The sequence below is a fragment of the Peromyscus maniculatus genome, chromosome 4 (assembly GCF_049852395.1).
Source record: "Peromyscus maniculatus bairdii isolate BWxNUB_F1_BW_parent chromosome 4, HU_Pman_BW_mat_3.1, whole genome shotgun sequence".
NCBI lineage: Eukaryota > Metazoa > Chordata > Mammalia > Rodentia > Cricetidae > Peromyscus > Peromyscus maniculatus.
The window spans coordinates 39,470,210-39,484,905 of record NC_134855.1 but is presented as its reverse complement, the minus strand read 5'-3'; the positions used below and the strand labels follow the sequence as shown (position 1 = coordinate 39,484,905).

Sequence of the window (14,696 nt, the reverse complement as noted above, 5' to 3'; positions counted from 1 at the left end):
TAAAAGTTTTACCTGAAATCATAACATAAAGTACAAAATCTACAGTATTAAGTAAAATATTCTTTACTAATATTCCAGTTCTTAAGTCATGGTCTAGTTCATGAAAATCCTGCTTTGGGAATAAGAACCTGTAAATATCATCCAAAAACGGAGAAATATAAATGAGCATTTAATTATTAATACTTTAGTATAGAAATGTACAACATGATTAGTAATGTGGGAAGGGACTTTTTTTTACTAAATGGATCGTTACTTCTACTTATAAGGTGAATTCTTGCTACACTGAATTAGAGCAAAACTAAATAGATAATAAATGTTTGTGGATGGAGTTCACACTGTTGTTATCACAGAGCAATTAAAATGTGTGAAAATGTTCTTATTTTAGAACAAAATCTAGGGAGAGCTGCTGTTGGATTGTACATTAAAAAAGAACGCTCACATCCCCTCAGTCTCAACTCCACTCCCTATTAGTTTCCTAACTTCCCTGCTGCTTCTCGACTACAGAGGATTTTCTTGGAGGAGGTAATTTGGTTTTATCATCTCAGTTTGCCTAACATCTCTAATACATTCCTTGGCACTGGGCTGAGAGCTCCTTAATGATTCTGACTCTTCCTGTGCAGGAAAAAAAAAAAAAAATCCAGAACCTTTCTTTTAGGATTTTCTAAAAGCCACAGGAGACACACAATTCTCTATTGGTTTTCAAGGATAACAAACTATTTTTTGAGGGGGGGGGGCTCTTTACAATATTGAAATTTTAAAACATTTACTTTATGAATATCTGCGTGCATGTGTTCACACACGGGTGTTACAGCACATATGCATAGGTTAGAGGACAACTTGCAGAAGTCTGTTCTCTTTTTCCACTATGTGGGCTCTGGAGATCAAACATTTAAATCATTATATTTAAATATAATTCACATAAAACAAAATCTAACATTTTCAAGTATATACTAGGGCATTTTGCTATGTGGTACAACTGGTACAATTTTGTGAATTTTTATCCCTGACAGAAACACAGAACCTATTAAAAGCTAACATCAGACGGGTGGCGGTGGGCGCACGCCTTTAATCTCAGCACTCGGGTGGCAGAGCCAGGCGGATCTCTTTAAGTTTGACAGCCTGGTCTATAGAACGAGATCCAGGACAGGCACCAAAACTACACAGAGAAACCCTGTCTCGAAAAACAGGGAAAAAAAAAAAAAAAAGGAACAAAAAAAAAGGTAACATCAATTCCTCACCTTTCCTAGAAAATAATTGGTGTTTGAATGGATTTGCCTCTTTGTAACATTTTATATAGATGAAGTGACGACAGCTAGGGCCAGTGGTAGAGAGCTAATCTAATACATTCAAGACCCTAGTTTAACCCATAATCATCATAAAAATAAATAATGTAATCATACAACACAGGGCCTTAATGTGCGGTTTCCTTCACATATTTTTTTCTGAGGTTCATCCATGTTGTAGAATATAACAATGATTTGTTCTTTTATACAGCTGAACATATTCCAAATATTGTATATTCACTGAATGGATATATAACATTTTGTTTATCCATGCCTCAGTTGCTCGATATTCAGTTTTTTTCTACTTATAGGCTACTATGAATAAAGCTACTATGGACACTTGTGTATACATTAAAAATTTTAAAAATATTCTGTTATGTATAAAGGTGTTTTGTTTGTCTGTTTTTTGCACGTATATCTGTATACCACATGTATGCTCAGTGCCCAGAGGTCAGAAGATGCTATCAAATTCCCTGGAACTGGAATTACAGATGGTTGTGAGCCAGCATGTGGGTGCTTCGAATAGAACTTGGGTCCTAATGAGCAGCCATTATGCTCCAGTCCCATGTGAAGGTGAATTTCTAGGTCAAATGATAATTCTATGCTTAACTTTTGGGGACCATCAAATTGTTTCCATAATGACTGTGCAATTTTACATTTCCACTAGCAATGCACAAAGGTTCCTGTTGTATGGTATTTTGCTTGTGTTCTGACAAATAAAGCTTGCCTGGAGATCAGAGGGCAGAGCTAGCCACTAGTTAACCATAGAGGCTAGGCAGTGGTGGTATACACCTTTAATCTCAGCACTTGGGAGGAGGAAGCAGGAAGATCAGGAAGATCAGGCCACCCTGGGCTACAGGAGATTGAATCAGTCTAAAAGAGAAACAAAGCCATGGTGGTGCATGCCTTTAATCCCAGCACTAAGGAGATGGAGACAGGAATATAAAGTGGGTGGAGACAGGATTTTAGGGTCCATTCAGTCTGAGGATTCGTAGAGACAGGATTGTCCCCATTTGGTCTGAGGTTTTCTAAATATTATCCTTATATTCACAGCTAAGTATCTACACTAAGATCTACCCACCCATATCAGAGAAGCTTTGGCAAGTGAAAACCATCACAGAAAACCACAAGTGGACACAATACAGAGATTAACAGATGGTTGGGAATCCCTGGTGGATATATGTACAACACAAATCCTGCCCTTAAGGCTCAAAGAACATCTTAAAAGATGGGGCGGAAAGAATGTAAGAGCCAGACGACTAGGAAGTCCTCTGTGAGACTGCCTCCTAGAAATGGCTGCCTAGCCAGGCGGTGGTGGCACACACCTTTAATCCCAGCACTCGGGAGGCAGAGGCAGGTGAATCTTTGTGAGTTCAAAGCCAGCCTGGTCTACAGAGCGAGATCCAGGAAAGGTGCAAAGCTACACAGGGAAACCCTGTCTTGGAATAAAAAAGAAATGGCTGCCTAAACTAAGTAACAGCATCAACAGACATGCTAATGAAGAAGGGGCAAAATCTCCCAGGGGTGGGGCGGGGGGTGTACAACTCCTAGGCAAAGAACTACAAGCAACTAATGACTGCTGAGCAGGAGAATAGGCCTCTCCAAGGATGAGTTCCTTAACTGGTTATTGTTGTGTGACAGATTTTTCCTGGGGAGAGTCAATACACACAGCTATTCACCCCAAATAGGAAGCCTGTGAGCAACCAGAATATGGATCCCATCAAAGTTCAGCTTGGTAAAATCAATGAGTTTTACTGTGATTACTTACAGGAATATGGGTGAGGGGTTATTTAAAGGACCAGAAATGACATGGTGACACCAAAGCCTACCCCAGGAAGGGTGATAGCTCACAAAAGCTGGAAACCTGAAGCATACTACACAGCCTACAGGCAGCTCAACGGGTTGGAAGGTGTTCCTTCCAGGTGGCTCAGCCGATTCCTTCTTCCAGATTGCTTGGCTGGTCCCTGCTTCTTCTAGGCTTTTGGGCTGGTCAGAATCTTCTTGGAAGCGTGGCTAGTCTGAAAGTGACTCTTTCAGTAGTCTACTGTTTATGTGCTTTTGGAAAGAGTAGACTAGAGAATCTGGTCAGTTTCGGGGACTTCCTGAAGCTACTTTGAGTTGTTTGCTTCATATCATAATGGAGCTTCTTTGTAGGATGGAGTGTTTGACACCCTCCCCCCCCTTAGAAATCCTGTTATTTCAGCTCCTTGTAAATAATCTGTCCCAAATAACCTGTTGCTTTACTTTCCTTTATATCCTATGTCTTAACAAGTTGTCTTATGAGATTAACCTCAGAGGCAACAGCTACATAATTATCCAATACTAAGTGGTCAGCCTTGAAATCATAAACACATAAACAACAAAAAAGGACTTAGTAGGTTGTATATTTGTGCACACACACATGTAACAATAATCATCAAAGAAAAAGAGGCCATCAATTTAAGAGAAAATGTGGGGAGGAACATGGGGAGGGAGGTCATGGGAGGTACTGGAGGAAAGGTAAGGGGTTAGTGATATAACTATATTTTAATTAAAAATATTTTTTAAAAAATGGATGGAACATTAGCCTGATTAAAAAATTATAGTTGTCCCACTGGGTATGAAGCAGTATCAAATCGTAGTTTTGGTTTTCCTTTCCCTTACGTTTAATGATAACAAACATTCTTCCACGCACTTTTCAGCCATTTATCTTTGGAAAGAAGTTCCATTCAAATCCTTTGCCCATGTTCTAGAAGCCTTATTTTCCTTTAAAAACTAACACAGACCGTGGAACAGCCAACAAACAAAAGATCACTGTGTACAGTATATGACCCTGGTGATTTTACGGCATTCTGGGTTTTTCACATGCGTGAGGCAGAAACACTGGGGCTCTGCTCTGCATCTGGGGTTTCTCTTTGTGTTTCCTCTTCTCTTCTGGAGATGAACGACTGCTTATGAGAGGAATCATCTCAAGCAGAAACCATCACTGATGAAAACAGCTCCGTTCTCTTTCTTAACAGTGTTCTTTGGCACAAGGCATTTTAAACCTGAATGAATTTTAATTTACATAATAGTTTTCTTTTGCTGCTTGCAATTTCTTTTAGTGCCATATCTAAAGAACTGTTGCCTAATCCAAGAACACACACATTTTCACCTGTTTCCTTAGAAGTGTTTTATAATTTTAGTGTTTACATTTGTTCTTTGATACATATAAGCTAATTTTATATATGATTTGAGATAGTGTCTAGATTCAATTTTTAGTGTGAGGATATCTAGGTGTCCTGAAACAGTATTTATTGAACAGGTTATTCTTGTTGGGCAGTGGTGGTACATGCCTTTAATCCCAGCACTTGGAGGGCAGCGGCAGAGGCAGGTGGATCTCTGTGTTCAAAGCCAGTCTGGTCTACAGAGTGAGTTCCAGGACAGTCAGGGTTATACAGGAAACTCTTGTCTTGAAAAACCAAAACCAAAACCAAACCAAAACAAACCAAACCAAACCAAACCAAAACAAAACAAACCAAAACAAAACACAAGAACCAAAACAACAACAAAAACCAAAATCCAAACAAAACCCAAAAGATAAAGAAAAAGGAAGGTTATTCTTTTCCTCCTGAATAGCCTTAGCTACCTTGTTGGAAATCAATTGCCTATGTGTCAGTATTTGGTTTGTGGTGATGATGGAGGTTGAACCCAGGAGTTCCATGGTAAGCAATGAGCTCAGCTATAATCCTAATTCCACAATGCTGTTTTAAATACAGAGGCAAAACAATACTTCAATACTAGCAACCAAATCCTATCATTTAAAGATACTAAGTACATTCCTAAGTAACTTGTCAGGCTTAACAACAATTTCTAGGTTTGAATTGCAAGGATCATAATGGTAATTACTTTCTGAAGAACTAAAGGAATTGTGATTCTCCACTTGCTCTACTTAGGAATTTAATTCCCATTGATACCTCTGTTAGATGAAAAAGACAATCCTGTTAGGATACTTAATGTGGCTAGGATGTTTCTTACACATAGATACTAAAGAAACATATGCAGTTAGCATTAACATAAAGTACCACTTTGAGTACTTTATTTAAGTACTTTCTCATTCAAGAGGTATTTAAAGATATGCACTCGGGGCCCTTACCACGCCTGGGAGTTCTTTCTCACTTCTCCCATGTTTGCTCCGTTTTAAAAAAAGTATTTAAGACTGTTTACAAAAAAAAAAAAAAAACAGTTAAAATAAATGAGGAAAGAAAAGCACAGGTAGTCACAAAGACTATAATATACTCAAATACAGTAATACACAAGCACAGAGATTAGAAGTTAGAAGTCACGTACAAACAGCAATTTGCCAATGTAAACCACACCTCTATTTTAAAATCTGGGACACAAGAGCCTTGAACTGGGATTCTATCAGGTTTAATACTCTGTTCTGTTATTTTGGCTAACCCTTAATTATTGGTCACTAAATTTTTGGTGACTCAAGTTTCTTTCTCATCAGTACAAAAAGATGTTTGGATGAGTTTTTGTTTGTTTGTTTGTTTGTTTGTTTGTTTGAGTCAGGGTTTCTCTGCATCGCTTTGCATCTTTCCTGGAACTCACTTGGTAGCCCAGGCTGGCCTCCAACTCACAGAGATTCGCCTGGCTCTGCCTCCTGAGTGCTGGGATTAAAGGCGTGTGCCACCGCCGCCCGGCATTGATGAGATTTCTAAGTAACTTACTTACTCTACAGTTCTTTACTCTGAATGAAAAATGTATGTCTATTCCATCAAAAAAGCATATTCCGTTTTTTTAAAATCTAAATGCTATATTAAAAGTACTCTCATATTTTCTTCATATGTAAGTAAATCATGGGGCATTTTCAACACTCTAGGTTCTTGAATGATATCATATGAATGTCATTAAGAGGAGCTGCTAAGTAAATTCCACATGGGCACATACTACTTGCTGAAATAAAAATATAAGCTGAGGAATTAAGTTTTGGTTGATACAAATAAGTAAATGTTACATTTTATTCAACCAAGAAGGGAAATGTGTGCTAGATTAATGACATTGACCATAAGAAAAGGAAGCTCTCTGGGAGTAGTTACATGTAAATTACATTTTGGTGTGCTTTTTGAAAAAATTATCACTCTTCAGGAAAATACTTTTCATTTGAAGTAAACATGCTCAAATCCAAACCTCATAATCAATCACCTTCTCTTAAATTATGTTTTTCTAATTTTTAGCAGGTACTGATGAGGGGACTATATTCTGGACATTCACAAATGGCTATAACTATCAGAAAGCTGTCTTTTTCATTTATTTCAATTTTCAGCTGGATGGACTCTTGTGGTGGTAAGGCTCCCAGAAAAGGTAAAACAAGAATTAAGACGCTCAGCTCCTTGACACTGAAGTTGCTAGATTAGGTCTGCACATCTCATACTTCAATTGTTCTATGAAGAAGAAACCATTTGTCTTGGTTAACTACTGTTCTGTGGTTTTCTAAAAGAGAAGAGATAAGCTATATCCAATTCAGTATTTGTAAGACTTCATCTAATGGAGTTTTGTGCATTTGTGTGTTAGAAAAGAAGAATGAGCTGCTAAAGAACTAAAAAGATAAAGGTTCAAGTAAAAGGAAAATTTAAATCAGAAGAATTGTGAAAACTTCATATAGGATATAACAAAAGTGGGTCCTAAAGATTTCAGAAGTACAGAATTAATAGCATTCACTCTGAAATAGCAAAGGCACAAAGAGGCTGTATTTGGTGACTGGAGTATTCTATTTATGAAAGTCTAGTGCAGAGAGTATGAGAGAGGGAGATTATAGATATGGTATTATTAAGTCATCATGAATGATTGTGGTGCACTGCAAAAACCCTAGGGTACATTACTCATTCATAAAGCCCATGATTACAGTGACATTAGCTGCAGAAACTTCAAACATACTCAGGTAAGAGCAGACTGTAGTAAGCACTAAATGTCACTAAAAACCTCAGGCTTTAACCTGTTGAACCAAGGGTTTAATGAGGGTTTTCAAGCAGGGCAAGGTAGACTTAATTTCTCCTGTCCTTGATTTCAAGAGGGCAAAGGGAACTGGCCATGTACAGCCTATTCACTGCATCGACTACACCCAACAAGTACCCAGGAGCAAGGCCATTGCTGTTGTGAAAGCGGCTCAGACCTTTCAAAGCTTAGTCCTTAGCAACCGCTGCTCTTTTGGAAGGAATGAACTTTCAGGAGATAGAACCCAGGTGGGGGTGGGCCTTGGAGTCGGGTAGTCTGGCCCCACTTTTTTGTCCTCTCTGTTTTCTCACCAGATGAATGTGTTCAGGTATCTCACACTTGTGCCACTAGCCCTTACCATACAGCTGTATCCATCTGAAACTATAAGCCAGAATAAGCCACTGCCCTCTTAAGATGCCTCCTGTCAAGCATCTTAGTATGGTGGTATATCTCTAATTCCAGCTTAGGAGGATGAGGCAGGGGACTGTCGTGTGTGTGTGTGTGTGTGTGTGTGTGTGTGTGTGTGTGTGTGTGTGTGTGTGTGTGAAGCCAGCCTGGGCTATACAGTAATATCCTATATCCAAAAAACAAGCAAGCAAGCAAAGAAACTGAATAAACAAAAAGTCTGTCATATGAAACATAACAGAGACCGAGTCACCAGGGACATTTCTGAAGTATCTTCAGCAGCACCTATGTGCCCAGACTACACATGAAGCTTCATTAACTGTTAGTTTTGCCATTCATTGTAAGATGGCTAAAGAACTGATTTCATAAAGCATGGAAATACTTCTGCACTCTGATTTAGAGTTACCACCAAAGCTCATGCAAAGTACTTAGTCTTCAGACTAAAGAAAATTTATCATCTATAAAAATAAAACAAAACAAAATCCCAATTATATAAGGCAGAAAGAAAGAAAGAAAGAAAGAAAGAAAGAAAGAAAGAAAGAAAGAAAGAAAGGAAGGAAGGAAGGAAGGAAGGAAGAAAGGAAGAAAAGGAGAAAGGCAGAAAGACAGACAGACTGGGTGGCAGCCAGGAGTACAGATTAGCAAAGGAAACAATGTGGGGATAGTCTTTAGAAACTACAGCTATATTCTAGATGAATGGGAATAGAATCAGAGATAAGTGGACTCGAGATATTTCAAAGGTAAAATTAACAGGATTTTTAATGGCCAACTTGATATGCATTAACAGATAAGAAGGCAGTACCTGGTCACTAGTGATCCTAAAATAGTCAGACAAGAAATGGGTGTCAGGATGTGCATTCTACTCAACAAAGTACACAAGATGATTCTGTTGCAGATGGTCCATCAGTAATTTTGCAGAATATTAAAAAATAGTAGTGAAAGACACAGGGGAGAAGAAGAACATTTGGTGGGGGTGGATGGGGAAGTTGAGAATATAGTGAATTAAATTTTGAACAAGAATGCTAGAAAAGATAATTAATGAGGAAGAAAGAGCCAATTGCTAACTTAATTAGAACTAAAGGATAAATGTTTTTCCCACTGTTTTTATTCCTTGTGTCTGTTTTGAATGTCCTGACACTGGTATACCTTTAAACAGTCATATTCAAATATTCTCACCAAGAAAATGCAGAAAAAATTCTATTTTAAAAAGGAAATAGCAAAGAGAGAGAAGCAGAATTTATTATTACATCACTTTGTATCACTAACAGTTATACTTTTTTTTCCCTCTTCCACATATAAACCAAAAAAGACAGGCCTACTTATTTATCTATAAGATGCTAGAGGGAAATCTTGGAAATGCATAAGACTTGCACTGTAACATAATTCTATGATTTTCTAAAAAGAGATTATTAACAAAATAGGTAGTAATTGTAGATGTAACCAACCGTCTTATTAAATAAGAAACACAGAACCAATGTAAAGAAGAAAACCAAGAGGTCAGAGCTCAGAGCTAAAACCTTACCCTTCCTCTTGCGGTGCTCCTACCTCTCCGAAAGAGACCTACTTTCTGTGTGTTTGTCCTTAGATAGTCTTTCTGTTCTGCCTTCTCATTGGTTGTAAACCCAAAACACTTGACTGCCTCATCACTGCCTGTATGTACAGCCCTCCAGGTCTTAAAGGCGTGTGTCTCCAATGCTGGCTGTATCCCTGAAGACACAGAGACTTACCTAGCTCTGCCTACCAAGTGCTGGGATTATAAGCGTGCGCCACCACCGCCACGCTCTTGCTATGGCTCTAATAGCTCTGACCCCCAGGCAACTTTATTTATTAACATACAATTAAAATCACATTTCAGTACAAATAAAATACCACCATAAGTAATGCAAGTCTGTTAGATAACCTTTACATAGTTAAACAACATGAAAAATAAACCTCTGGCAGAGTGCTTGACCACATGACTTATTTATTTTTTATGTGAGTGTATGTGCATGTGCAGGTCCTTGACACTGAACTAGATATTACTTTAGCTAATAAGCACTAGCAATGCTCCTAAAAGGAAGTATGCTCGGCCAGGCTGGGCCTTCTTGCATGAGTGCTGGAGACCTAGCGCAGGTCCTTGTCCTTGCTCAACAAGTACTCTTAACCACTGAGCCATCTCCTTAGCCCTTGAATGAATGTCTTTTAAAAATATCTTTTCTATTCTATCAAATTTATGACCATAAATTACAACCAGTCAGGGTTTTTTTTTTCCAAAGTAGTAGTTTGCATCTATCTTATGATCTTAATATGCTGGGCATGGTGGCACACACTTTTAATCCAAGCACTAGGGAAACAGAAGCAGACAGATGCAGATCTCTGTGAGTTCGAGGACAGCCTGGTCTGCAGAGCGAGTTACAGGACAGCCAGGACTACACAGAGAAATCCTGTCTCAAAACACCTTAAAAAAATTAACATGAAAATTTTGAAAAATATTTTTAGTAATCTTTTAAAAAATCCTCCAAACAAAGGAGAACAATATAAGAAATGCCATAGGCTGTACAAGATTAATTATGGAAAACTGTTTCTAAACTAGTACCTAAAATCTTAGGAGTCAGCAGATTAGCCTCCCTTTCCAGCATCCTGAGTCACTTACTGTATCAGAAGAAACGGAAGGGAGAATATGAGAGAGAGAGAGAGAGAGAGAGAGAGAGAGAGAGAGAGAGAGAGAGAGAGAGCGCTCTTCTATACAAAGACAGTGAAATTTCAAGGGATATAGCTTTTCTCAAAAAGGCCTATTTTCCCTTTAAATCACAAGTTTAAAACTGCTGAGCAGCATTTAGCCTTGAGAATATTACATCGACAAATAGGAAGAGGCAAAAGCCTTGTAATTATAAAGCCGTAACCTGCATGCTCTTAACCACTGGCATAGTTCTTCATACCTCTATGTTTAATTTCCCTGAGGACACCAAGAGGCTGTTGGGCAAATGGTTGCAAGTCATAACTTGTTTTATTAGAAGCAATTGTGAGAACTCCAATGAGAAAGTAAATACGGCTTCAGAGCTCTCCAGATCTCTATTTCCAGTCATTCCCAAGATATTTAGGGTGTGACTTTAAATGTATAACGTACATTTAAATCTAGATTCAATATTTTTATGCTGTGTAACATACTTTTATTACAACTGCTGAATATTCCTGATAAGCCCCATCTGCCCCAAATCGTGGGGTAGCCTAACAATTTTTCAGATCTCCATCTATGCCACAATTACCTAACTTTTTACCCTTTCTTCAGGGCCATAGCAGTTTTTCGTAAATATGAAGATTCAGATCTAATAAATTTTAGCATTTTTTTGTGCAATCCTACTATGGGGAAGCAAAGTTGACTATCGTCTACATTGACCCCATTTATATCTGAAAAAAAGGTAAATGGTATAAAACTGATTACAGACAAGGTTAGACTACAATGTGCTTAAAACACACTGTCTCCAAGACAACTTGTATGTTTAGATATCTCTCTATGGACCTTTCCCTGGACCTCATTCATCTGCCCATTTCAAAATGTTTGGGATATGGTTATGGATTTCTTGTTAATACATTAGAATCATCAAGCAACAGAGATCAGCAAATTGTATATAAGACTTCTTAGATGATAATTCTCTGTAAGGGGAAAATGTGACACATTTTAAATCACTGTCATGAGTCATGTCATAGCTGGAATAATACTGTAAAACACTACATAAACATGCACCAGTGGAGGAAAATGGATTTCATAAAGTACATCTCTATATATGATCTGCTTTCTGAACTGTTCCTGAATAATACAGAATATGAAAACTAAAACAGCAGCTGCTAAGGTAGAAGACTTTCTGATTAAAAAACAAGTATTTTGATGCTTTGGCTGATGGCTCAGAACAACAGCACTTTATTGATCTTGATTCTATGAAATTCCCATTGCTTTTCAGAGTGTAAACAAATGTTTCATTATAATGGCATTATTGTGGAGAAAGTGGAATGTGACATCATTCCTTCTTTGACCAAGCAACAATGATCCTCTTTACTTGATGCTTCCCTTATCAGTACATAATCACTGCAAATCCAATTAAAATTTCAAACTGTCTTTAGATAATTGAGGACACGATCCCAATGGCATGTCTTTAAAATCTAAGCATGGAGCAGGGCAATTTCCGTCATTTGTTTGACTTGCATCCCAACAATGAAGAAAAAGTAGTCCTCTAAACATAAGACGATGGCACAAGAAATGTCAGGCTATTCCTCATGGGACACTACAAGGACTAGAATGCACATATATTTGCTAGATGCTTCATATAAACCACTTGCTTTACAAGCGTTCTGCTGCAGGAACACATGTATTCTGGTACTTTGGAGATAAGAAAACAGAATTTCAAAAGGGTACATAAGTTATTTAAGGTCACAGAATTAGAAAATGGAAGAACTGAATAAACCCAGGGTTAGGATATGAAAACACAATCTTCAGTTCTTTGATCTTAACTTAGATTTGGCTGTCCTGGAACTTATGTATAAACCAGGCTGGCCTTGAACTCAGAGATCCACCTTCCTCTGTCTCCTGGGACTAAAGGTGTGAGCCACCACTGCCTGGCCTAATTTAGTCTTTATTTTATCAAAGCAATACATATTTTAACCTATTGAGTCAAATAGCTCTACAAGGTTTAAATGGACAATAGTCCTCTGCATCTCTTCTGAATTTCCTGCTTCATCTTGGCAATAACTCTTTTTGTCTGATTATCATTTTCCATGTCTGTTTTTTGTAAGATTAGCATTCAGCACTTACTGTAGTTTATTATAACATTATTTACTGCTGAACTATATGAAATCCTATGGTTGCTTTCATTTCCTGAAAAACGTTTCCTTAAAAAACTTTCATTTTACTTCCTATTACTGTATCAAAATTCCTCTTTTTTTCTGTTTTCTGGAACTTATATCCATCACAAATTGAGACTTGGTAACTTCATTCCTCCATCCATCCTCCAGTTCTTGAATTTTCTTGACCTTGTTTTCAATTTTCTTATTTTTGTCTTCTTTTCTGAGACTTTTATATATAGATGATGGATCTTCTGAACTGGTCTCTAATGTTCTTCATCACTACGATTCTTCTTTCTCTCTGGTTTATGGTTTTGGTTTGTTTGTTTTGAGACTGGGTCTCACTATGTAGCTCTTGCTGATCCAACAACTTCTCATGTAGACAAGCTGGTCTCAAATTCAGAGATCCATCGACCTGCCTTGCCCTCCTGAGTGCTGAGATTAATGGCATATACTACAATGCCTGGCCTACCCCCATCCCCCTTTTTTCTTCTCTGTTGTATTTTGTTTTCCTACAAGACAGGGTTTTGTTAAATAGCTCAAGCTAGCCCAAAGCCCTCAGATTTGCCATCACCTTTCTTTAGCTTCCCAGGCTCCTAGCCTTTGAAAATAAACTTCTCATTTTCAGGAACAATCTTACAGTCTGCTTTCTCTAGAACCAGAATGCTGCTAAAAGAGTCAGCCAATCCTGGAAAAGCCAGTAAAAACCAAGAGTAAGTAGTGGTGCTTTAGAAGCTTGCTAAGACTTTGGAATATAGGTGCTAAACAGTTTCCTACCTCCAATATCCCAGTTCAACCAGACCAGCTGAAAAATCATGGGCTTAATGGTAAAAATTCTAGCATATCTACCCTAAAGTGATACATAACACTTTAAAGTCTACTTTGTGCATTTGTGGGGTGAGAAACAAGTGTGGGAGAGTTAGAGGTAGGGAAAGCCCCCGGCTGGGTTTCCCCAACTGCTGAGACTATTGAACTTCAGGGTAAATGTTCTGTTAGGGTTCACACTTGTGGTGAGAGGCCAATTCAAACCTAATGCAGTTTCAAGATGGGGAAAGGAAATCACCTTAAAAACATCAACCTCTTCTACTTTGCCCTAGAAGAGAAGGGCACCTGTCTTCCCCAATTCCTTCTGGGTATGAATACTAAGAATTCACATTCTATTTCAGAAAAGTTGCCACCTGAGCTGGGTAAAAGGTCAATACATGAAAGAAACATTTTATCCTTTCTGTATCTCAACCATAGTTCCTCTGATTTTAGCATTAGGAGCAAAACCTAGGAAAATCTGTGAATAACAATACATATACATAAGTGAGACAGTCTCTATTCTTAGTCTTGGATGGGTTAGGCAGACCTTTCAAGACATGTTTTCCTTACTCAAAAGAAAATGGTAGGCAGAGCTAGTTCCAGGACAAGAGCTACACAGAGAAACACTGTTCAAAAAGAAAAAAAAAAGAAAGGAAGAAAATAGTAGAGAACTGTCATTTCTAATACTAATGATCATTTACCACTTCCAGAGCTATATTAAGAGGCAATCAGCCAATTTCTCAAATGACAGTTTGCATTTCTAGTCTTACTTTTCATGCCGTAAACTTTGGCTATGGATATACTCATAGCATGCCACACTAAACAATTTCTAAATTCCAATTAGGCAGCTAATACAAAAGAAATTTTATTGTAGTTCCAACAGTGTCAGAAATTTTTGTTCTGCATTTTTTCTATAATCTGATTAGCTAAAATTATCAGGATAAACAAAATGGGACAACTAGTAAGTTGAATCCAAGAACCCCTGAGTAACACTGGTAAATGTTAGAACCTGGTGAAAATGTATCTTCCAAGAAGGAAATATTTTGTAGAACCACACCCATGAGTTTCAGCTTTGCTTCACTTCCTTGTTTTCTCCAAATTACATGGGAAGATATTCTAAAAACTGTGCTGGGGATTTTTGTCACCATGTAAACACCACAATGTGTACTTAGACAAACCTAAATAGTATAGCCTACTACACATCCAGGCTGTATGGTACAGCCATCATCACATAAATGGTCCCTCTGACCATCAGGAGTATGACTGTACTTTCTTCTCCCAGACTCCTTATCAAATGCCAGGGGCTCAGGTGTATAGTTACAGAACAGAACATCAGAAGAAAACCTGGCCATGTGACTTTCTGTCTCTGAACTAAATATAAATATGGCACTACTCAGTAGGCTGTGCTCAGGCACATGAGTGATTATTCTTTTG

The 14,696-nt window shown here is 37.9% G+C and overlaps 1 protein-coding gene across 5 annotated transcripts in view; it reads right to left on the bottom strand.

Moving 5' to 3' along the window:
• Tank (TRAF family member associated NFKB activator) overlaps positions 1-14,696 on the bottom strand; it is an 83,446-nt gene that overhangs the window by 45,976 nt on the left and 22,774 nt on the right. The window lies entirely within an intron of this gene.